At 44.5% G+C, this 24,301-nt stretch overlaps 1 long non-coding RNA gene across 1 annotated transcript in view; it reads left to right on the top strand.

Moving 5' to 3' along the window:
• LOC138166958 (uncharacterized) overlaps window positions 1-17,877 on the top strand; it is a 77,241-nt gene extending 59,364 nt beyond the window's left edge. Inside the window, exons 2-3 of the long non-coding RNA XR_011169786.1 lie at window positions 16,145-16,664; window positions 17,369-17,877. This is a non-coding gene — a long non-coding RNA (uncharacterized lncRNA). The remainder of the gene's footprint in view (window positions 1-16,144; window positions 16,665-17,368) is intronic.
• Window positions 17,878-24,301: the final 6,424 nt, after the last annotated feature.

Below are 24,301 nucleotides of genomic sequence, written 5' to 3'. Positions count from 1 at the left end.
TCTTTCCTGGGATGGAGGTCCTACTGCTTCCTTCACCTACCTCTCACCTGCTGCCTTGTATGAGACAAGAAAACCAGTGAACTCATGCTTTAGGGCAGCATGCAAAAAAGTATTTGGATGTGGGGTGGGGAGAAGAGGGTGAGCAGGAAGGAGGAGGGCATCCATTAGCAGTGAAATGGATTTGTTGAAACATAGCTTCCTTTGGATAGGAGCTGGGGAGCAGGGTTCGGCAGACAAGGGCAGGAACACTCCTTGGAAGGCTCTGAGTAAACACAGCTGCCAGACATCTTGGCCAGGGCTGGGGCCAGGCCTGGGCTGGGCCACGCTGAGCTCCAGGACCCCCTCATAGCTTCCCTGTGAAGATGGGAGGAAAGGCACCACATGGAGGTCTTGGGGTCTGGGGGAGGGCTGCCCAAGAAGACCCTATGAGATTATCTGAACCTCATCTTATTTACCTGCCCTCTTACCCCATCTTAGGGCACAGAGGAAAGGCATTTCTGGGTATTGGGACTGGGGAGATTTGAAAGGTGGGAGAAGTTTGCAGAACTTTGCTAAAATGCTCAGAATTTAAAGTACCACTCTAGGTTGTGTTGATACAGCGCAGCCCAGATCCATTTGCCAAGGAACTGGTTGATGGTGCTATAATGAGGCCAAGACTGCAGGTTTCTGGTGGCCTCACACAGAGAAAAATGCTCTTTCCCAGCAAGAGGCTAAAACTCTCTGTCTGATCACAGACTGAGCCCTAATTCTCCTCTCAGACTGAGCTCCAGTCCTGGCCACAGACTTCGAGCCCTGATCCTGGTCATAGACCTAATCTTGACCCTGGTAACAGAGTGAGTCCTGACTTTGGCCACAGGATGAGATTTAATTTTGATCACAGAGCCCTGAGCCTGGCTATAGATGGAGCTCCAATCCTGGCCACACACTGAACCCTGAGCCTGGTCCGAGGCTTAACCTTGACCCACCCTAGTCACTGACTGATCCCCTCTGCTCATCAGTCCTCTCCCAAACCTATCAGATAAAGGGCTAGTGGATGGCTTGGTACATCCTATCCCTATTTCTACACTCACTGCTGAGAGCCCAGCTGGGCCTGTCCTGCAGCAGAGTAAGGTCCTTGGAGGGCCTCAGAGGTTAGGCCAGATAACTGAGCTGGGCTGTTGTGAAAACGACTGGATTTGGACCAGAAGTCCTGGATTCAAGTCTTACCATTGCTTAACTTCTGTGTGACCTCAGGTGAGTGACTCCCTTTTTCTGGGCTTCAGTTTCCTCTTCTGGATGTGATGGTAATAATAGCACCTAAATTAATATGTCACTTCCTATGTACCAGCACTATCCTAATTACTGTATAATTGTTATCTAATTCTATCCTCACAACAACCCTGGGAGGTAGGTGCTATTGTTTCCTTATTTTGCAGATGAGGAAACTGAGGCAAACAGGTGAAGTGACTTGCCCAGAGTCACACAGCTAGTAAATGTCTGTGGCTAAATTTGAACTCAGCCCCAGTACTCTATCTCCTGTAGCATCTAGCAGCAAAATTAGGAAGCTGGACTAGGTGATCCCTCCTTCCTTCCCATTTGAACATCCTTGAGTGACTTCTTTTAGCTTTATCTCTTGGATGACAAGAGGAGACATGCCAGTTCTGATGAGCATCCTAGGAGGGCTCAGGAAGCAGGGGCAGAGGGGAACCAGGGAACACCAAAAGGGCCGTGTTGTTGTCCTTGTTCATCCACACTGGGGAATACTGGCAGGTGCCAAGTCCCGTGAAGCCTGGCGTGCTGGCCCATGTAGCCCGATTGCGCAATGGCTTTATTGGGGGGAGGAGGGGAGGAGGAGTGTGCGTGGAACATAGGAGGATAATTGGAGGCCAGCCCACAGAACTGGGCATAAGAGGAAACAGATGTTCAAGACAGATGTTTGGGCCTCTAACAACTCCCCCACCCCCTCACCCCAGGGGCTCCCGTCCTTGTGAAACACCCGTCTGACTCTGCCGTTCCCCAGACCCCAGTGTGACCTCAGTGGTGGCCCAGTCTGAAACACAACCCAGCTCTTTGGTCTAAAGGGAGCTGCTGGTGTGTTTCCCAAATCCTAGGTAGAAGAATTAGCTCCCCTCTACCACCAGCACCACCCTGGATCTGGGACGATGGTGTCTGAAAAGACGTCAAGGGGAATCCTGCTTTGAGGAGACTTCCAAGGGAATGGCCTCAAACGTAACCTCTTCACCCTGTTCTAACTCTCCTCTCCCACTCAACCCCACCTTCCCTAGCAGGCTAGCAGAATAGCTGTGTGATAGCATCAAGTCATTCCCTTTCTCTAAATTCCAGGTTCTTCACTTTTAAAATGTGCAGAAAAAGAACTTGACTACTTCCCCCCAGGATTTCCCTGAGGGTCATTCGAGATAATGGATGCAAAGTGTAGGATCCCCCTGTTTCCCACATGGAGTCCCAGGAAAAGTTCTTCCTGGTTCAAGGTATTCTGTGGGCCCACATCTGCAGAAAATTGTATTATCTCCCATCGATATATTTATTTTTACCAGTTGTTCAGAGGACATGATTTGTTCAAAGCAAAGGCATTTACTAAAACAGAATACTAAGAAAGTAACAATATAGTGTCTCAGAATGTCCCATGAAATCTCATAATGTCAGTGGGAAGAATGGAGACATATAGGGAGAATGGAGCACATTTGAACAGGGGAAATCAATAAATATTTATTAAGCATTTAATATATGCCAGGCTCTGTGCGTGGGCATACATGTGGAAGGCCACACACATAGGGAACATTAATGGCTGGAGTACATGCATGGAGGGGCAGCACATACATTGAACACTACAGGGCCCCCAATATCTTCTGATGACATCATTACCCCGTTTCCCATGGACCTACTCCCATTGGGGACTGTTTTCGACTGGACATGGTGTGCTGGGCATTACATTATAGCTATCTCCAAAAGCAGTGATCTTTTGGCTATGATGGGAACATAAGATAGCAGGATTTACATGTAGCCTATATAAGCTCTGAGGATTGTCCCAACTCTCACTCTAATGGATGAGTTGTAGGTCCCAGAGCACAGCTACATCTCTTTCTCAGGCTGATGTGGTCCTAAGAAGTCAGGGGTGATTTTCTAATGCTATCAGCTCAAGCCCCCACTGGTGTATTTCCCCCTAGGATTATTAATTGAAAATGAATGCAGTCATTCAGCCATAGGAAATTTTTAGAAAAGGTGTTTATTAAGGTGTCAGCACTAAGAACAATTGGTACAAAACAACTCCCAGGATCCTGTGAAACTCTATCTCACAAGGATCCAGGGGAAAGTGGGCTCAAGCTTAGAGGGTAACTCACAACTTCTATAAGTATTTTCTTCCATTCATCGGGTGCTCAAGAAGTTGTCAATAAGCATAGTATCATTTCCTTGCTGGGTTCTTTGTGGACTCATGATTTTATGTCTAGTCTCTCCTTGGTTCCCAATGCAGATTCTGCCATCGGCGGATCCATGGATGCCCTTAGGACACTGATGGGAAGATAGAGAGTCCAACATCCTTTAAACCCTTCAAGACTCACACAAGGTCCTCCTTCAGCTAAAGGGGAGGAAAAGCAGAGATACTCAAGCCAAGGTCAAAATCAAGATCTCTTTCCCCTTCAAATAATTACTCTTCAGGGGTGTCCTGTCTTGCCATTCTCCAGAACTTATCAATTTCAGCCAATTAAATACTTGTATATAGGACACAGAGGACATGACAAAATTGTCTACAGATAGGAAGAGACTTCCAGGAGCCATTGTACTTTATCTAATGGCCTTCAGACACTTTTCACCCTTAGTCTAAAGGCTGTGATTAAGATTGATTGAGCATCTGATCAGTTATTGTAAGTGGAGTGGGGCAACCCACTGATTTATTCAATCACTTCATTCTTGTATACAACAGATATAGTAGGGTTCTTGCTTGGTACATTGAGTCTAATCTAAGTGACTTGCTCAAGGTGACACAGCTTGTCGTCAGCCAAGTCAGGCAGTTAGGTCCTGGACACTAGTTGTATGACCCTGGACAAGTGACTTTACCTCTCTCCATCTCATTTGTTTCATCTGTAAAATTTGGATAATAAATAATAGCAGCTGTCTCCCAGGATTGTTGTAAAGATTGAATGAGAGAATACATATAAAACCTTTTGCAAACCTTAAATCTTAGTTATTATTACTAAGTCAGGAATCAGACTCAGATCTTTCAGACTGAATTTAGAGCTTATTCTTCTAGACCAGGCTGCGATCAAATCAGGACTATAGTTCCGTATGTCCCCTGTTGCAGAATAAGCTCCAGGACCACAGTAGTTTTCATCTTTTCTCCTTCTCTCCTTGTCCACCCTTTGCCATTAAGGAGCCACGGCCTTGTCAGGCCAGCCTGACCCAGATGTGTGACATGATATCCATCACAGATCTCCAGACCTCTCCTTTCCAGGGACATAGTCCAGCCCCTGAGGATCCCAGGACTGGAGACAGATGGCCATTGGGGGCTGACCAGCTCCCACAGGAGGCCAGGCCTGCTTCATGTCAGCTCCACATGTTTGCTGTTGGCCAGTAGCCCAACACGCTTGAGGGAAACTGTCCAGGTAGGATGGCCCATTGGTGCTCTGTGGGTCTCATTCCCCAGGGAACACACTGTTCCCTGAGACAGGGCCTGGGCTGGGAAGATAGCCCAACTTCAGAGGTTTTAAAGAAATCCCTTGGTGTGGGGTAGTGGTACTCTGAGGATGCCAAAAACCTCCTCAAATTAAGAACTTGGATGCACAACTTTATAGTTTGTAAAGCATTCTACCATCAGTTATCTCATTTCATCTTTGCAACAAGCCTGTGAGAGAAGTTGTTCAGGGATCAATTAACCCTAGGATCCAGGCTGGATGTTGCTGATAGCCCAGAAGCCAGAATCCTGAGATGCTACCACCGGGGCGGGGGGGGGGGGGGGAAGGGGGGGGGCGGGGTGCTTCGAACTAGAATGAACTGGGACTGATATTATGTAAGAACCGAGGTGAGCTGGGAACTGAATTTCCCTCCTTTCCTCAGAGACTTGAGTGGTATAGGAAGGATGACTCTGTGGTATTGGGGGGAAATCATTTACTTGCTATAGCTTTGAAGTAAACAGTCCTCTCTTACACAGTCACTCAATGAACAAGCATTAGGTACCTCCTGGTACAAAATTCTGGAGATACCAAGACAGGCAAAAACCAGTCCCTGTCCTCAGGAAGCTAGAGTCTACTGGAGGAGATGACATGCTGGCAGCTGTGTACAAAGAAGACCTAGGCAGGATGACTTGGAGCCAATCCATAGAGGGAAGTCTCTGGTATAGCAATGTTCACCATGGCCCTGCTCCCTGAAGGTCAGGTATGTTACCTTCTGCCCCTCCCCCAGGATGCTGCAATACTCTAAGGGAGTTGGGGGGCCGTTCTCCCTTCTCTGCCACTGGACAGAGCCTCCACTGGTTGAATCTCCTCAGTTTTAAGGGCCCTAAATCTCCAGTTCCATTTAAACATTTCACTGATCAGCTTTTATAGAGACCTATTTACTTCAAAGCTATAGCAAATACAAACATTTCCCCCGATACCACAGAGCCATACCCCACCCCACCCCACTCAAGTCTCTGAGGAAAGGAGGGGAATTAGTGTCCCAGCTCACCTTAGTTCTTAAATCATTTTAGTCCCAGTTCATTCTAGTTCAAAGCACCCCCTGTGGTAGCATCTCAGGATCCTGCCTTCTTAAGCTTTAATGCTGGGCTATCAGCAACACCCAACCTGGATCCTAGGGTTAAATGATCCCCCATAGCCTGAGCTCTTGACTTGGGACTAAATTCTCTCCCTCTTCTCCATCTAGACCTGAAAAGAACAAATGAAAGAGACCAAAACCCCAGAGTGAAGAAACTGGGGCTCCAAGATATCACAAGAGACAATATTTAGAGCTGGAGTGTTCCTTGGACTAGATAGATGACTGCTAAGGTCTCTATTAGCGCTAAAGCCTGAAATTCCTCTTCCTTTTATAAAAGAAGGAATTGTGGTCCGGACACCTGAATTGCAGATGATAGATTTGAACCAAAATTTGTTGTCTTTCTGACCAGAAATTCAGTAAACTATGCTGATTCTCCTACAGTATTATTGAGGAAAGCACTGGATCTGGAAGATCTGATTTCTAGGTTGAGAGACTTGACTTCTTATCCTGGCCCGTGACTTGAGCCCAAGTAATTTTACTTCTCTGGGCCTTAGTTTCCCTATTTGTAAAATAGGGATGATAACACCTACTCTGCTGACCTCATAGGTTGTTTTGAAAGTCTGATGAATGGGAATCCACTTTAGAAAGACATACACAAGCATTCCATATGGCAGATATTGTGCTTGGAGCTGGAAACATGCAGACACAAATGAAACAGTTCCTGCCCTATCAGGAAAGTTCATATGCATTCATACAAGTGTACACAAGATATAGACAAATATATAGGAAATAAGAAAAAGGCTTATGCAGGAAGTAATGCCTGTGCTGAACTTTGGAAGAAATGAGTTAGGCTGAAAGATGGTGAGGAGAGAATATATTCCGGGTATGGGGAAATTTCATATGAGGAATAGTAAGAAAGCCAGTTTGGCTCAACCACTGAGTACATGAAGGGGAGTGATATATAATAAGGTTAGAGAGATACTTTGGTGCCAGATTCCAATGTGTTTTAAAAGCCAAACAAAGGAGTCTGCAATATGGGCATTTATTAAGCTTTGGAGTGATCTGTGCTCAAGGAAAAACCCTTTGATAATTGTGTGGAGCGCTGATTGTAGAAGGAGGAGATTTGAGGCAGAGAGACCAGGCTATTGTAATAATTCTGTGATGAATGAAAAGCCCAAGAGACAGTGTCTGGGTAATTAATAATCAATCTATTAATTAGGCTAGCAAATAAACAACAAATTGATGGTTAGCGGTCTTTCTCGGTAACCAAAGACAAAACCATGGAGATCCCTGAATGCTTAAATGCTTTTGGGAAAGGAGGTGCTCCTATCAGGTGAAAATCAATCCTGATTGGTGAATTAATGAGGAGGTGGGCTAAAAGTCTTCAGCTCCTCCTGCTGAGACCCTGGCTAAACTATGAGATTTGGCATCTCCAGCGATCTGTACAAAGCAATCCATCACATCCCAGACCATTCTGATTGGCTTTCCCTTTCATAAACTGAGTTACCCCAAATTCCAATGGAGGGGTACAATGGCATGGGCTTATTTCCCAAGGGCAAGAATTCACCTAGGTTAGATTCTGTTTATACTTTAATCAGAAGTGAGATTTTCCAGTTGGGTAGGGTCCCATCCATCCAAGATCTCAGAGCATGTACCCAGAGGATTTGGTCAATCTTATCCATCAGCAACATCCTTTGGAGACTGACTGACTGACTGGCCTACAGGGACTTGTCTCTGAATGAAGAAATAAAGGGGAAAAAACAATACTAATTTAACAATTGGTCATTAATACAATAAAAAATAATAATTTCTCTTAATTCAGATGAGAGGTGATTAGGACATGATCTAAGGTAGTGGTTGTGTGATTGGAGAGAAGATAGTTGATAATGGGAGATGTAAAGGAAGAATTGATCAAGTTAGGGGAATGAGAGAGAGGAAAGGGTTGGAACTTGAGTGACTGTGTGTAATGTAATGCCAAGCAAAGGCAACTTCCCAGGTTCAAAATACCAGCATAGGTGCTCTCTATTTTATTCAGTGACAAACCAAGAACAGAGAAGATTAAAACATGACATCATTCCAAATACAACATTTACTAAGCGAGATTAAATAATCTCCAAGTACTACCCCACCCCAGGACCTTCCAATCATTCAATCAATTACAAAGTCCCTGTTCTAAATACTTCTCCACCCCTAGGCTATACCTTCATTTAGTCCACCACAAAGCCCCTCTTCACAAATGGAGATTAGTTTCCAAACATAAGGTCAAAAGTTCCCCACCCCTGGATCACAATTGAATCTACCCCAGAGTTACATCAAGTTTAAACACAGCACTTAATACCCAAATGGAGGTCTTTTCTTCATCTTGACACGAGGCAAGTTCTCAGCAATCTTAGTTCCTGGGGAGACAAGGCTTAGCAAGGCCATAAGATACATTGCCAGTCCCTTCATGAATTTATCCTCTGTCTGTAGAACAGTCCTAGAACCCCTGAACACATTAGCAAAGCCCTCTCCCAGGATTTCTGTAAACATCCAACAAGAAAATCCTTCTTCAGGGCTTCCGAACCAACAGAAAGGTTCCCAGACCCCTGCAACAACAGCACTGTCCTTCACCAGTGGACAGTATTCACTCTGTCTGCAGGACAGTCTCCAGACCCCTGCAACAACAGTACTGTCCCTCACCAGTGGACAGTATTCACTCTCTGTCTGCAGGACAGTCTCAGGGCTTCTTAACCAAATGCCAGGTTCCAGGACTTCTTCAACAAAAGGACTGTCTTTCACCAGTGGACAAATCTGGCAAAACAACATCAAAACAGACAGACAAAGTACCAGCAAAACAGCCATGTCTCCTCAGTCCTTGGCAGCTCAGGGTCTCAAAAGTCCAGGGCAATTCAAAGCGGCCACCAGCAATTCTCTTAGTCTCTCTCTCTCCACGAGGTGCTGCTTCCAAAAAGATCTTCCGCCTCTCTCTAGTGTCTCTCCAAATCTACCTCACCAGCTCCTCCCAGTTCAGGACTTTCTTTTCACATCAACAAGCCATCCCACAGGTGGGATTAACAAACTCTGGGTTTTAACACAATCAATTTGAAAACCAAGCCAGTACAGGGGAATCTTTAATTGCCATTACTATCACACTGTGAAGGACTGCTATTTTCCTAAATTGCTCTGTCAACATAGTTAAGGTTTTTAATTAATTCTGGTCTTGGATTCCTACCTTTTTCAGTCTGACAGCCTTGTAGTAAAGATGGAGGTAAGGGGAAAGGAGATAGGAATGATGGGGATACAGATTAGTATGGGGACTAGAATGGGGTAGCTTTGGGAAATTTACCAGATAGAAATTAGATTATAGTATTTCCTATTCATCTGGTCTCCCTTCTCCCTTAACTAACTAGAGACAACATTAGAAGGCTGACTTGCTTAATTGCGTAAGAATTAGAGCAGGATGGGGGGGAGGGGACAAGAGGGAAGATGACCAATGGAAAATATTTCCTGAAGTCTTCCAAGCAAGTACCCTCAAAAGACACTGTATATGATGGGAAATTGTTTTGATGCCGGGATTTGATTAAAGTTGGCTGCCCACAGAGAAGAGCAGATAGTTCAGTGGTTAAGCCAGGGGGTCTAATAAGACCATTGGGCAGATTCCACATGGGTCTGTTAGCTTTGTAGAGGAGCAACCACAATTCTTCATATATAGGTTACACCCTAGCAACCATTATCACAGAATAAGTGCTGTTCTATGGTTCCAACTAGAAAATCAGAGTGAAGACTGGTATGCTGGATTGTGCAGACAGTGCCTGAGTCCTAGCTCTGAAGTCCTAGAAAAGGCCTCAAGAAGTCACTGGCTTCATGTCCTCATCTTTAGAAGAAAAAAAAATAGCTTTTTTTTTTCCTAATTAAGAGCTATATGCCCCATCCAAGGGTAAAATTGACCTGGGTGCCCTCAGTATGAGCCTCAGACACTCCTCTAGACTTAGTTCCTCCTTCCCTCCCTCCCCAGCTTCCAAACGTCAGGAGAAAACCCCAGAACTCATGGGAACACAAAAACAAGGAGAAAGGAATCAAGTTATCTTCTGGCCATCGGAGGCATTTTTCTTCAGAACTCTAGAAAAATAAACCTGTTGGGTTGGAAGGGCAGGCTCAGGGAGTGGAATTTCTCTGACTATAACAGACATTTTTCCCCCCAAAGTGAGAACTAGAGCAAACTAAGAAGGGGGGAAAGGACTACAGAGGGGAGGAGAGAAAAAGGATGGTAGAGAAGGGAGAGGGCAGAGAGGAAGAGCATGGGAGGGAAGAAAGGCAGAGAGAAAAAAAGAAAAAAAAAGGTCTCCTGTAGTTCTAAGATTCTCTCCAATATGTTTATCCTTTATGTAGCTTGTTTATACATCTTTTTTTCAGGCAATAAGTGACTTAGGGTCACACAGCTATCTTACAAAGTATCTGAAGCCAGATTTGAACTCAGGTCCTCCTGACCAATGCTCTGACCATTGTACCACCTAGCTGCCTCTATAGGAGATCTTAAAGAATGTCCAGGTACCCCTCATTTTGCAAAAGAGGAAAATGAGACCCTGAGAGGGGAGATGATTTGCCCAAACACCCACAGACAGGTGATGAGCATCAGGACTAGAACTCAGGCCTGTGGATTCTCTATCTAGTCCTTTCCACTTGATCCTTCCAGCTCACTTACTGTGGCTCCTCATGGGAACATAGATTTAGAGGCACTTTAGACATTACCCAGTCTATCTCCCTCATTTTACAGATGAGGAAACTGAGGCTCATCAAAGGGATATGACAAGGAATCCACAAGTGTTAAGAGTTTACCGGGTTTCTCAAGCACTGTGCCCATGGTAACACAAGTTCATAAAGGCACAAGTTATAAGCAGCAACACAAGGATTCAAGCCCAGGTCCCCTGAGTCAAAATCCAATGCTATTTCTACTGCGCTAGAACAGACTCAGAAATGTGATTCCAGTTAGGGCATGGGACTCCCCAACCATAACTCTAGGGCTCCAAATATAAGAAAGGGAAGAAATAATGACACAGATACTGGAGCTCACAGAAGGATGAGGATGGCGAAGGAAGAGACTAGAAAAAATACTGGACTTGGACTGGATTCAAATCCCTGCGCTGCCTCTCATGAGCTTTAAGACCAAGAGGAGTTCTGACTTTTCTAGGCCTTAGCTTCATGGGGCCATCAAATAGAAATACTCAAAAATATATTTACATAGAAACTATTTGAGCCAAAGGAGCCTTAGGGCATAGAAAGGCCTTAGTCTGTTAGAGACAGAGGGGAACTTAGAGCACAGAAAGTCAAAGCTAAGCCTCTTACTTTATTGATGTGTCTATGCTAGTGAGGATGTTAATAGAAGGCACACATGTCCATAGTCATATACAGGCACATGAAATGGGGGTCTGGCACATGAGCAGACTTCACCAGCTTGCTTGGCTGATGCATCCTCTCCCAGTGGAGAAGCTAGGGGCCTTGCTTCCAGGAGAATCACAAGTGTTTTGGAGATGGTGGACCATATATGAACATTCTGTTACTGGTGCTGGTTGGCTAACTACATGTCAAAGAGGAGACTCGCCACTTGTCCACTCCTGCCCCCTTCTCTTGATTTCATTCAGTGATTCTGTTCACTGTCTAGTGAGACACAATTTACTATAGGAAAAGGTCACAGACTCTTTCTCCCCTTGAGGATATATGACCCCATAAAAAGGCCTTGGTCACTGGCTTCTCAATTCTTTTCCCTGTTAGGTGAAGGAGATCAGAGTCCTCAACAAGTGTGTGAGTTTGAAAAGACAGGAGATGCTCCAGCATTCCCTAATTCTGGAGTCTAGATTCTGGAAATCATGCAACATTGATACCCCAAGAAGTAAGGAGCAACCCTTCTGGAAGCTATGAAACCTTGATAATCCAAGAATAAGGGGTGACCAGGCCAGCAATAGCTGAGACAATGACTAATCCAACAGGATGCCGCCTTTGGATGTAAATCTGAAGGGACCAATACTATGTAGGAATGAGCTAAATTGAGTCTGCTCTCTCCAGAGACTGAGGTGGTGTAAAGGAGAATAGCCCCCAAAGTGCTGGGGGAAATGTTTGTATGTTTGTTCTTATTACAAAAAGTTAATTGATGTTAAGTGGTTAAATGGGACTGAGACGTAGTTACAGGTCCCTAACAATGGAGGGAACACAATGGGTGGGGGGTCAAGCTGATCGCAGAATTTGGAGATGGGATGGGAACAAGGCCATAACAAGGATAAGATTGCAAACCTTTCATCAGACCCTGCATCCTGTACCTTTCCAGGTGATGGACATCGTTCTCTCTGACTGATGAGACCAAAGGAGATTTGAATGCCAACTACATTTTCTTCTATTGCCTGAAAGCAAATTCTTTCTCTGTTCACATCTTTGTACAGCACTTGGTTTAGATCCCTCCCTTGTCCCCAATGCACTCTCCATAGATGTTTGTTGAATTTAATTGAATCCAGGACTCTTTTTCGGGTGAAGGGACAGGTCATTAGCAGAGGAAATTGTGCCAGCCTTCATGGCTAGATGAGGGCCTTCTTAAGGAAAAAAACAATCCCTCCTGGGATCAGTAACTCATTAGGCCTGTGTTCTGCATTCCCTTTCATTTTTTCTTTCCCTTAGTGGCTATTAAAAAACTTTTCAGAAAACCCACCCTCTATTCCAGTTAAGTGAAGGAGAAGAAGGTGGTTTCCAGGCCAAGGCCAGGAAAGTTGGGGGAAGACCAGGTAGCTTAGAGTCCAGGCTGGGACAAGGGCCACCAATTTAATGTCTCTAGGTGCGGTCCAGTCAAAAAGCAGAGAATGAGCTGGGGACTTACATTATGCCTTGGGGTTCAGCTGCAAGTACTAGTTCCTCTCTGTCTTGGGCCATTTCCTGACATTCCTTTGAGGAAAACTTGGTTTTTCCCAGCAGTCAGACATTCCCACCAAGTTCATAAGGGACCACAGAACTTGTCTGCCCTTCCTGACAGATTGACATCCATCATTAATACCACAATTAAGCAGTCCTCCCCATACCATCTCTTAACTCAGCCCTTTCCTGACAGCTCCCTGCTTCCTAGACACAAGGTTCCCATTTCCCTTCAGACAATTTGAACCCAGTGAGGAGCCTGTGGGATTCAGTCCTTCCTCCTCCTGTTCGCTACAATATTCCAATGACCTCTTGCCTCTGCTTTTGTCTTTCATCCCTATGTCCTCCCTCCCCCGCCACAGCCCCATTCAACTCCCCCACGTCTGGACAGAATTTCCTATTCTCAAGGATCCCCAACACCAAAGGAATTCATCAGTTTGGGAACCCTAGAAAAATGGACCAGAAGGAAATCAGGCTATAGGAGCTCCAAGAAATAGACCTCAATAGCTACTCTTACCAAGTCAAAATTCTTCCTTGAATGTCGTAAATCCCTTGATCATGGTACTCATGCAATATCTAAGGCTGTCTCTCTACAGAACAAAATGATCTTCCCCAACTCTCTTGGTCCCTTCCCGGAAGTCTCCTCTTCTGCAGATGAGAGAAAAGACACCAGAATTTGGAAACAGAGGGTCTTTGTTTGAATCCTGACTCTCGAAGTCAATGGACCTCTTTAGACCTCAGTTTCTTCCTCTGTAAAATGAGGCAGCTAGATTTGATGACCTTTATAAAGCTCTTTCCAGAATAAATTCCTATGAACCTATGATTTCAACCCCCAAGGAGCTTTCTCCATCTGAGTTCCTTCAGCTGGGAAAACCTGAGTCACACAATTTCAAGCAGGATTCTTCTCCATCTGGAGTTCCCTTAGTCCTCTAATCATTTCAGGTAAGCAAACCAGTCAAAAGGACTGGAAGGGGGTGGCCAGGTAGCACAGCGAGTAAGAGCACCGGCTCCAGTGTTGGAATGACCTGGAGATCGAATCCCAGGCTCAGACACTTAGCACCCACCCAGAAACACCTGGCCGTGTAACCTTGAGCAAGTTACTTAACCCCAATTGCTTAGGGGCGGCCAGGTGGCTCAGAGAGTAAGAGTACCGGCTCCAGTGTCAGGACGACCTGGAGATCGAATCCCGGGCTTAGACACTCAGCACCACACCCAGAAATAACTGGCCGTATAACCTTGAGCAAGTTACTTAACCCCGATTGCTATAAAAAAAAAAAAAAGGACTGGAAGGAAAGGGCTTTGGAAGTCTGTTACAATGCTATACATATGGTCCTACTCTGTACAAAGCCCTGTGCTTGATGCTGGGAATATAGTGATAAAGCTCACTCTTAGGGAGCTCATAAATAAGCAGGGAGGCTTGACTTAGCACTCTCCTGCAGAGTCCCTGCCCTCAGCTAACATGTGATTGGGGAGACTATAGGTACCTACATGAGTATACACAAAATAAATATGACATTATTACAAAAGAGTTTAAAGAGGGACTGTTCTAGCAGTTTGAAGATGAAGAAAATCTTCATGTTGAAGAGAATAAACTGAGTCTTTTAGCAAGATTCTATGTGACAGAGGAGTGGAGGGAGGGAGGGAATCCCAGGCCTAGGGCACAGCCGCCACAAAGGCAAACAGATGGGGGATAAAACACTGTATGTGAGGAACAAGACCAGTCTGGCTGGGCTGTAGGATAATGGAAGGAGACTGACGTAAAAAGAGGTTGGGAAGGTAAGTCGGGAACAGTTTGACGTTGCTTGTAAAGGACTTTAACAGTCAAACAGAGAGTTTTTATTTTACTCTTGGAAGCAGTGGGCAGTTATCAAAGTTTGCTGAGTGGAGAAGTGATATGGTCAGAGCCATGCGTAAGGAAAATCCCTTTGGCAGTTGGCGGGAGATGGTTTGGAGGGCCGGGAGGCTTGAGGCAGAGACTAATTGGAAACTGGAAATCAAGCAAGAGGAGACTGGGAGCCTGAACTGAGACAGTGCTTATATTTGTAGGTAAGAGGGGAGAGGCAGATGAGCTATTGTAGAAGTAAAAATTAACAACCGGCCTTGTGGGGCAAAGGAAAACCAGGACGCAGGTTTGTGAACCCGGGACTGAAAGGGCGGTTACACTTTTAAGAGAAATTGTTGTGTTTGTTGTAGCTGTTGTTTGTCCTTCGTTCTCAAAGAGGACCATGACATCAGGAAGGTGATGTCATGACTTGGAAGCCAATTGGATTTAAGTGAGGGAGGGCTGTGCAAAGTCACCAGCCTCGATTTCTCCTTTGGAGTGGCCAGATATAGATTAGAACAACTGGAGATGGCCCCTTTCACAAAAATAGGAATATTCAGAAGAAGGGTGGGATGTGGAGGAAAGATGATGAGTTCAGTTTTGGACGTGTTAAGTTTGAAATGTCCAAATGACAGCTAATCTTGAGTTCAGGGGAGAGATTAAAGACAAATACTTAGATCTGGGACTCATCTGCTTAGATGTCAACTGATGAGATTAACAAATAAGGGGAGAAAAAGAGAGGAGGGGAGGGAGAGAAAGAGGGAAGGAGGGAGAGAGAGCCAGAGAGAGAGAGAGAGAGAGAGAGAGAGAGAGAGAGAGAGAGAGAGAGAGAGCAAGCGCAAGCACGAGAGCGCCAAGGAGACTAAGAAGAATTAATTAGATAGGTTGGAGGAGAGCTAAGGGAGAAAAGTGTCTCTAAACCAGAAAGGAAAGGAAAGTATCCAGTAAGAGAGGTTGCTTAGCACTAAAAGCAGTTGCTGACAGGTCAAGGAGGATGGGGACTGAGTACAGACTTTCTGATTGGACAATTAAGTGACCATAGTTGATTTTAGAGAGAGCAGCTTTATTTGTATGATGAGGTCAGATGTCTGATTTCAAAGAGTTGAGAAATGATGGGAGAGGAAATAGAGGCAATCAATATTCATAATTTATTCTGGGAGTTTGACTGAGGAAAAAAAAGGGACATATAGGGAAATGGCTGTAAGGATGATGGGTCTAGTGAAGGTTATTTAAGAACAGAGGGATTTGGACATGTGGGGAAGCAGCAAGGAAGGATAGGGAGAGATTAGAGAGAGTGAACCAAAGATAATGGAAGTGGGGGAGAGGGGGAAGAGGGGCAATCTGCTGGATAAGACTGGAGAGAATGGGTTCAAAGGCCTTGGCAAGGAGAAGGACCACCTCATTAGCAGAGACTGGAGTAAAGGAGGAGAATGTGGGAGGTGAGAAGAGATTTTGAGATGAAGACAAGGGAAGAGGGCACACAGAGCCACAAACAGAAGCTGAGAACACACACATGCCTACATGTGTACACACACACATCAACATACAACAAAGCAGAATAACACAGCTGATGGAACCTCTGAGTTATTAAAAAGCTTAGCCAAGCACCTTGTGAACTCAAGTGCATATGATATAAATAAGGGAGAGAATATGGCAGAGAAAGAGGGAAGGTCCAAGCAGAGGAAATCATATAGTCTGGTCTTTTGGACTTTCTCTAGGACCAGGCAAAGCTAAATATCTTCATCTCCTGTCTTCTATGTTCTCTAGATTAAGATATAAATCCCCTTGTCCTCGGTCCTCGTTGCCCAGGGATTCAAGTTCAGACCTTCTCATTTCTCACCAGCATCATGGATCATCCAGTTGATGATCTGGGAACAATAGAGTTCACACACCTGAATTAGCCTTCAGGCTTGGAGTTTAAAGGATGATCCAAGAAGACAGAAAAATGGCAATGGAGACAGAGCCAGCCAAAGAGAAGATGGGACTGCATAATGATCTGAAAGAGGCTTATAGATTCTTGAAATATCTACAGAGAATCATGTGCACTCAGCTAGTTTGTAAGAGATGCACAACTTCCCTTGACACAGAAGAGTGGAGGGAACATGAAGACATTCTGCCTCATCTGGTCTGGAAAAAAGTCCCAAAGACCAAACTGTCTGCTTCTATGCAGCTTCAAAGTGTAAATAAAAGGATCAGCCTAGCAAGGAGCCAAGGCTACCATGGAGCAACCTAGACCTATCCCTTTGCTGGAATTATAAATCATGCGGTTGATATAAGCCTTGAGCAGGTAGGTTCCTCGAGAAGAATCCACCATCCAGAAGAGGGAAGAAAGTTTTCCTGGTGGTTAAAGGGCTCGGATATTAATCCATCTGTTGTTTTCTGTTGGGCTAAATAAAACTTATCCTGTATTTATTATTCTGCTAGCCTCAGCTCCAAAGGAGCTAAGGTTTCTTAGAGAGACAGTCAAATGTTGATGCTCCTAGGGAAAAACCTGAATGAGGCCAAGAGAAATCCTGGAGATTATTATTGAGGAAGTTGTCTAAGGAGAGCCCAGTCTATCATGTCAATGACTATGGCCCCAAACGACAAATATTATACTAGTTAATAGAATAATAATATCCTAGTAACAAATTATAATTAATTATAATGCTGTTGCAAATAAATGTTAAATTGTGTGTTCCAGACTCTAAAAGCTTTAAGAATTCATTTATTCAGCTACTAGGTGCTTACCATAAACAAGGACCTTTTCTGGAAACTGAATTAAAAAGAGTCAAACAGAAGCATGGGCTGCGATGGTCACAGAAAGTGGAGGTGTAGCTTGGGGGTAAGGTAGGAATCAATTTGGACAAGACAGGGTGAGGACCAGACTGTGGAAGGCCAAACTGAAGACCACAGAATCCATCTACACCATCTCATTTCCCCTTCCTTGCTAGCATATTGTAATAATTCCATCAGCACCCCATTTCACTTGCTTGTTTTTTGTCCTTTCAGATATGGACAGTTGACACAGGAAGCAGTGACATGAAAGTTCAGGGAATACAGGAACTTTTAAAGGAGAATGGAGAAGCTTGAAGTAGTTCAGATGGAATAATCCTACCTGTTTATTCCAGCCATCTCCTTACTCACAGACTTTAATGTCAAGGCAAAATCCAAGGGTTTGATCAAGACCAAAGCATGGACAAGTAGAGCAAAATGATCCAAGGACTGAATTAGCTGAGATGCAATGGGTATGGCGACTGAAATGACAGCAACTTTGACCTGAATCAAGAGCCCTATGGCAAAGTTCCTGGGACAAGACAGTGACTTTAAGACTGTGTAGACAAACTCCATGTTGCCCTCAGTGATGGGGCAAATGGATCTCCCAATGTTCTGACTATACTTAAATCCTTCTGTTTCTGCAGGAAATTTGGAAAAATGAAATAGTTTGAATGGGGAGATTAAAATTTGTGCTTATGTGAATGGGTAAATGGGAGTTAATAATAACTCTCATTAACCCTGTTTTATTATGTTTTTACTAATCTGATTAAATGTTCTAACTATGAATGTGAAGCTTGAGTAATCATGAAAAGCATGCTGAGAAGGAAAGGAAGGAGTGTAGACACGTAAGAGGGGAGCAGAGCTAAGAGATCAATTTTCATACATACCTCTAGATGACATAAGACCCCTAGCTATGTAAGGTAGGGAACAGAGCCAATGGGTGCTTGATTGCATACACCTGCATTGATTAAGAGGACCAGGCAGCTGGCTGTACACTCCCACAGCACCATCTAGTGGTTACTATTAGGTCCTAGGGCAATGAAAATGCAAGTTCTACAGAAATTTTTGGGGGGTGGGGTGTCGTGCGGCCAAAGTAACAGAATCATTGATCATAGAATTTTGGAAATTTGGAAAGACCTTAGAGCAAAGAATGTCATATCTGGACAGGATTATAGAAATCATATACTTAAACCCTCTTATTTATAGATAAGAAGGCTCAGTCCCAGAAAGGGGTAGAATGGAGATTTGAACTCAGGCCTTTGGACTTGTATGTCTAGTACTTTTCTCTACCATATCAGAGAGATTTAATAGAGGCTGCAAAAGTCCAAGAGTTTTAGTGCTATAGGAAATAAGGATGGTGGGAAACAAGCATTTACTTAGCACTTACTATGTTCCAGGAGCTGTACTAAGTGCTAGGGATCCAAATACAAACGAAAAGAATGGCAGTCCTTGTTTTTGAGGGGCTCACTTTCTAATGGTGGAAGGTAGCAAACAAAGGGGAGCTGGAAAGGGGATGGAGATGAAGGTGCTTGGCTATGGGGCAAGGTTTTGGGGGCTAGAGAGTCAGGAACAGGTCCAGGAGAGGGATAAAGACTAGCAGGACTTGGCCTCTCCACAGAAATGGGGACCCCAGAAAGAACTCATCAATGGGAGAAGGGTGTGGGGCTTGCAGAGAGACATTCCAGGTTGACAAAGCTACATGGATATATTTTCCAGAGTGAGGAGACACTGGATGCTGAGAGAAGTTAGGGAATGAGACAAGAGTAGCAGAGGCATGGTTCTAAGATCTGGAAAGTCAGAACAAAGCCATAAGGGAACTAAAGGCTGTTGGGCCTTGGCTCTTGACTCTTGCACAAGATGGAAACTTTGGGAGGAACTATTATAGAAGTATTTGTGTAATCAGAATATCAAAGACATGATTGACGGGTTTTAGAGACTAGATTTAGAAGCTAGATTCCCCTTTGGGAAGTGGTATCCTATTTTATCACTGAACCTCTGCAAGTTAACCTACAGTCATTGATGTTGTTGTCTGCCTGTGTCAGGCCCTCTCTTTAGCTCTAGAACCCTGAAGGGAAAATGTAACTACCAGCCCTCTGGAACACTGACGCATCAGAGCAAGTGGAATTTGGAATAAAGTCCCTAGCATTTTACATAGGCTTCTTCTTTATGAGCTTATCAAACTTTTCCATTCTAATATAAGTTTCTTGAGGGCAAAGGCTTCCTTGTTTTCATATCTGTACCCACCACACCAGGCATGGGACCTTACACAATAAGTGCTTAAAAATGTGTTTGTTGCACAAATGTGAACCCAGTCCTGCCACCCACCCCCAGACTCATATGCATTATCTCATCTCTGTATTACTTAATTATGAATAATCTACAGCCAAGCAACCAACTAATAAATCAGAATTTATTCAGTGAATACTGTGTACCAGGCACTGTGCTAAGTGCTGGGGAGACAAAGGGAGGCCAAAGTGAAAGGGATCTGCCCTCAAGAGTCTTACATTCTAGTGAGAGAGACAGAAGAATAGACACAAAATAAGTACAAGGTAGCTCTGGGAGGAGGGACACAAGCCCCTGGGGGTAAGGGGCAGATCAAGAAAAGGTTCATGTGGAAGGTGGAACTTGAGTCAAATCTCAAAAGAAGCCAGAGATTCCAACAAGCAGAGATAAGGAAGGAGTGTGTTCTAGGCATGGGAAAAAGCCAATGCAAACACATAAAGTCAGGAGATGGAAATGGAGCAGAAGAACAAGAAGGTCCATATGGCCAATATGGTGGAGGTCATGAAAGGTAGGAAGGTGGCTGAAAGGGGCTCAGGGTAGCAGCAAGCATCCCAGCATCCCCAGGGAGATTACTAACACAGGTTCTTAGATCTGCTTTTCTAAAGGAAAGCAACTCGAAGTAGGTTAACAATCTTACTTTAATCAATCAAACATATATCATTTACCTAGTCCAGGGGAAAAAGTCAGCACCCTGAACCTCAGAGAATACAAATAGAAGTTACAACAGAAAATAACAATTCAGCAGACAGGCTTCCACCTGTCTGACCATTACATCCAGACCTAGTCAGTTACCAGAGAAGGAAGCACCAACATCTGGGTTTTCAAAGCCGGGGGGCTCAATGGCTGCCCAGAGTCTCATCTGGTCAAGTCACACAACTCTTCTCAAAGTGAGCCCCAAAACAAAGCCTCACATCAGGGATTATATAGCCTTCTCCTGGATCAGAGAATGTCACAACCCTCTTGACCCACTGCCCAATCACAAAGCATCAAGGCATGGGCATTCCTGAAAAATAAGCCTCCTGCTGCAGGCTCCATGTGACCACATTCAGCCTATTAGGGGGCAGAGTATATTTTCAAATCAGGGAAAGTTCTCAGAGTCACTTAAGCCTATCAAAGGTCCAAGGGGCAGGGAAGATCTCCAGATCCCCATTCCCATAAGACCCAGTTATGATGAGCTTTATATGCCAAACAGACTAAGTTGAGGATGGTTTTCTTCAGCTAGGAGAGATGAGGGCTGAGAGAGAATAAGATCTACAAAGAAGCACAAGAGATATGATGAGCTTAGGAGATTTGGGTTAGAGATGACATTCATTCACTATGTGTTCTTCAGCAAGGCAGTAAGTAATACCTGCAAAACAGGAAATTTGGGCTTGATGTCAGGACAAACTTCCTAATATTGAGAACTATCCTAAAATGCAATGGGCCACCTCCAAAGGGAGTAGGTTTCTCCTTTACTGGAGGTCTTCTGGCAGAGGCTGGATGACCATTTGTCAGGTATGTGATAATGAGGATTTCTTTTGTGCATGGGTTGGACTAGAATGCCTCTGAGGACCCTTCCAACCCTAAAATTCTATGATTCTTCATTATTCAGAGTATTTAGAGTTAATGAGGGAAGTTGGGGGACAAAGGCTAAGACTGTGTGTGTGTGTGTGTGTGTGTGTGTGTGTGTGTTGGCAATGATAGTGCATAGGAGGAAGGAAGAGGAGGTCATGGTCTGAGGTAGGAACAATACTCAATACTTGCTATGTAGGCTAGACTAGTGAGGGTTTTTTTCCCTCTAAAAGGCAGGGAAGCTGTCACTGTGTCTTGGGAGCTAAAATTTGAGCCATTGAGGAGGATTTCTGGTTACTTCGAACATAGAAGGTCAACCCACAGGTAGTCAATATTCTTCAGATGTGGCAGATATCCCACTGCTGGGTGAGTCACCACATCCAACACTCCATGTTGACCAGACATATTTCCATATGGAAACAAGGAGTGGGAAACTGCATCTACCTGAACCAATGCTGTGTCCTTGCTGAGTGTCCTTTCTGTGCTATGACTCAGTAAACCTCCTTTTGTTGACTTTTAGATGGACTACAAGTGCCTCATTTTCTTTCAATTCTGTGTAGGAAGCATTAGACCCGTCTAAGTCAGGATGAGCCTAACACCTGGCCTGAGAAAGCACAAAAGCAGCTGGACTGAGGGAAAAACCAGCCTTCCAAAATCCCACTGGGGTGGAGAGGGGACTGGTGAGTAGATCACAAAAATGCTGGGTTGAGGGAGCTGGGGATATTTAGGCGGCAGAAGAGAAGACTGTTGAAGCTTTCGAGTATAATTTGGAGAGCTATTATATTGCAGTGGGGTTAGATTTGCCCAAGGAGCACAAAGAGGATTGATGACAAATCCAGTGCTCTTTCCAGTGGCTTCTTCTGTCTGGTCTTGAAGGGCAGAACAAGGACTGATAGGGAGAATCAGTTTTCCAGGCAGTATCCAAAAAGCCTTCCTAACCATCATGGTGCTCCCAAAGTAGAATGGGCAGCCTCAGAAGGCTGTGAGCTCTTCCCATCCGCAGAGGGCTCCTTACAGAAACTGAATTACCATTTGTTTAGGCTGTAGGCAGGATTCCTGTTTGGGTAAAGATGAAAAGGGATATGTACCTTCAGAGCTCTCATTTAGCTCTGAGAGCCTATGATTCCATGAAATGACCTGTAGAGGGGGCCTTTGTCAATGCCTCTTGACTGATTTCTTTGTGACTGCTGCCCAGTGGCTCCAAAAAGGTGCCTTAAATAGTGGCACAACCCTTCAAAAAGGCCCTGGATTGTGGCAAAGGGTCTAAGCAATGCTATCTCAGCCTTGCCTCCCCTTCCTCCCTTCCCTCTACTTCTTCAGCATCTCCTCTTAGTCAGTATCTAGCTAACAGGAGATGGTCTGGGGAAAGATGAGACAGATGACTAGAGTTGGTTAGATCAGAGGAACCTGACTAAACATTACACCCAGAAGGTCCTGGCTCCATGTCAATTTAGGGAAAATTGCTTTGAACTTCAGTTTCCCCTCTGGGAGGAGCATGGGGGCATTGGCTCAAGCTGGAAGACTCTGGGTTCAGTTCCTCTGCTTTGCAAAAAGTCAATTCATATTTCCAAGGCCATTTTTTCTCCACTGGGACAAAGGGACCATGATATCTGCCCTGTTTCCATCCCCTAGCAATCAATGAATCAAGCACTTATTAAGTTCCTACTATGTACCAGGCACTGTCCTAGGTGCTATGAATGCAAATGCAAACAATGGAACAATGGCTAATCACAATGAGCATACATTCTAATGGAAGAGACAAGTATTTAAAAATATATACAGTATAAAGTGAATAAATACAAATATATACAGAGTAGTTAAATACAAGGTGACTTGGGAGGGAGAGTACTAGCAATTGAAAGGATTGGGAAAGACTTCATGCAGAAAATAGTTCCTGAGCATCTTAAAGGAAGAGAGGGATACTATCAGACAAAGGTTGGAGAGAGGGCATTCCAGGAGGGGGGAACTGCCAGTGCAAAGTCACAAAGATGGGAGATGAGAGATGGAGTCACTGTCCTTTGTTAGAAACAGAAGAAAGTTCAGGTCTCTCTGTTAGCTAGTCTGGCTGGATTGAAGAGAACACCTGAAAGTGAAGCCTAAAAGATAGATTGGGGTCAGGTTGTGAAAGGCTTTCAAAGCTAAACAGAAGACTTTATTTTATCTTCCAGGTTGATAGGGAAATACTGTAGTTGATCGAATAAAAGAACAACAAAATCAGATCTGGGCTTAAGATGGACTGGAGTGTGGTGGAGAGACAGGGAGACCATGGAGGAGGTGGTTACAGTAACAAGTGACAGGCTTTTAGAGCCTGAGCTAAAGTGGCAGTTATGCCAGTGGAGAGAATGGGTCCAATTTAAGAGATGTTGTAGAGGTAGAAATACCAAGGTTTCTTTGGACACATGGGGTGAGGAGTAAGAAGTCCATCATAAAGGCAAAGTTACAAAACTGGATCACTGGAACGATGGTTTTGCCTTCAACAGAAATCAAAATCATAATATATAGCAAATATTTATATAATGCTTACTATGTGCCTAGCGCTATACCAAAGGCTTCATAATTATTTCATTTGATTTTCACAACAACCCTGGCAGGTGGGTGCTATTCTTAACCTCATTTTACAGATGAGGAAACTGAAGAAAACAGGGGGGTGAGTTTAATAATGTGAAGAGGCTAAGAGTCTGAAGGGGAAGGGGTTACAGAAATCCAAGATACCCTTGGGGATTTGGGGTTGAGTGCTGGAAGGAGCCTTAGAGGTCACCTAATCCAAATACCTTATCTCAGAGATAAAGAAAGTGGAGAAAACTCACCCCAAAACAAATGAACAGGTTAGCAGAGGGACAGAATTCAAACCCAGGTCCTCTGAGTTTAACTCTATTGCTCCTTGAAGTCCTTGAACAAGTGAGAGTCATTATCCCAATGGCCAAAGGCCGGGGCAAGGGGTCCTTTCCCCAGGCAAGGGAGCAGCCCAAACCTTGCTTCCTCAACCTGCCCAACCAACTTACTCATCCTCAAAGGAGGCATGCTCCAGGGGGCCTCTAGGGAACAATTTGGCAAATAAGAACTACCATTTACATTAAGGTTTATGAAGTAATTTACAAATATGATGACATTTTGTGCTTATGACAAGCTGGTATGATGATTTCTCCCCTCTCTCTCAAGGGCCAATCTGGTGGTGATTAGACATGGGATAAAAATGTCACACAGAGGCCACGTAACCTTGAGCAAGTTACTTAACCCCAATTGCTTAGGGGCGGCCAGATGGCTCAGCGGGTGGGAGCACTGGCTCCAGTGTCGGGGTGACCTGGATCAAGTCTGGGCTCAGATACTCAGCAC

Source organism: Petaurus breviceps, unplaced genomic scaffold (assembly GCF_028583685.1).
Source record: "Petaurus breviceps papuanus isolate PSGF00001 unplaced genomic scaffold, PetGlider_PUasm1.0 227, whole genome shotgun sequence".
NCBI classification, from domain to species: Eukaryota; Metazoa; Chordata; class Mammalia; order Diprotodontia; family Petauridae; genus Petaurus; species Petaurus breviceps.
This window is presented reverse-complemented; position numbering and strand designations above follow the sequence as displayed.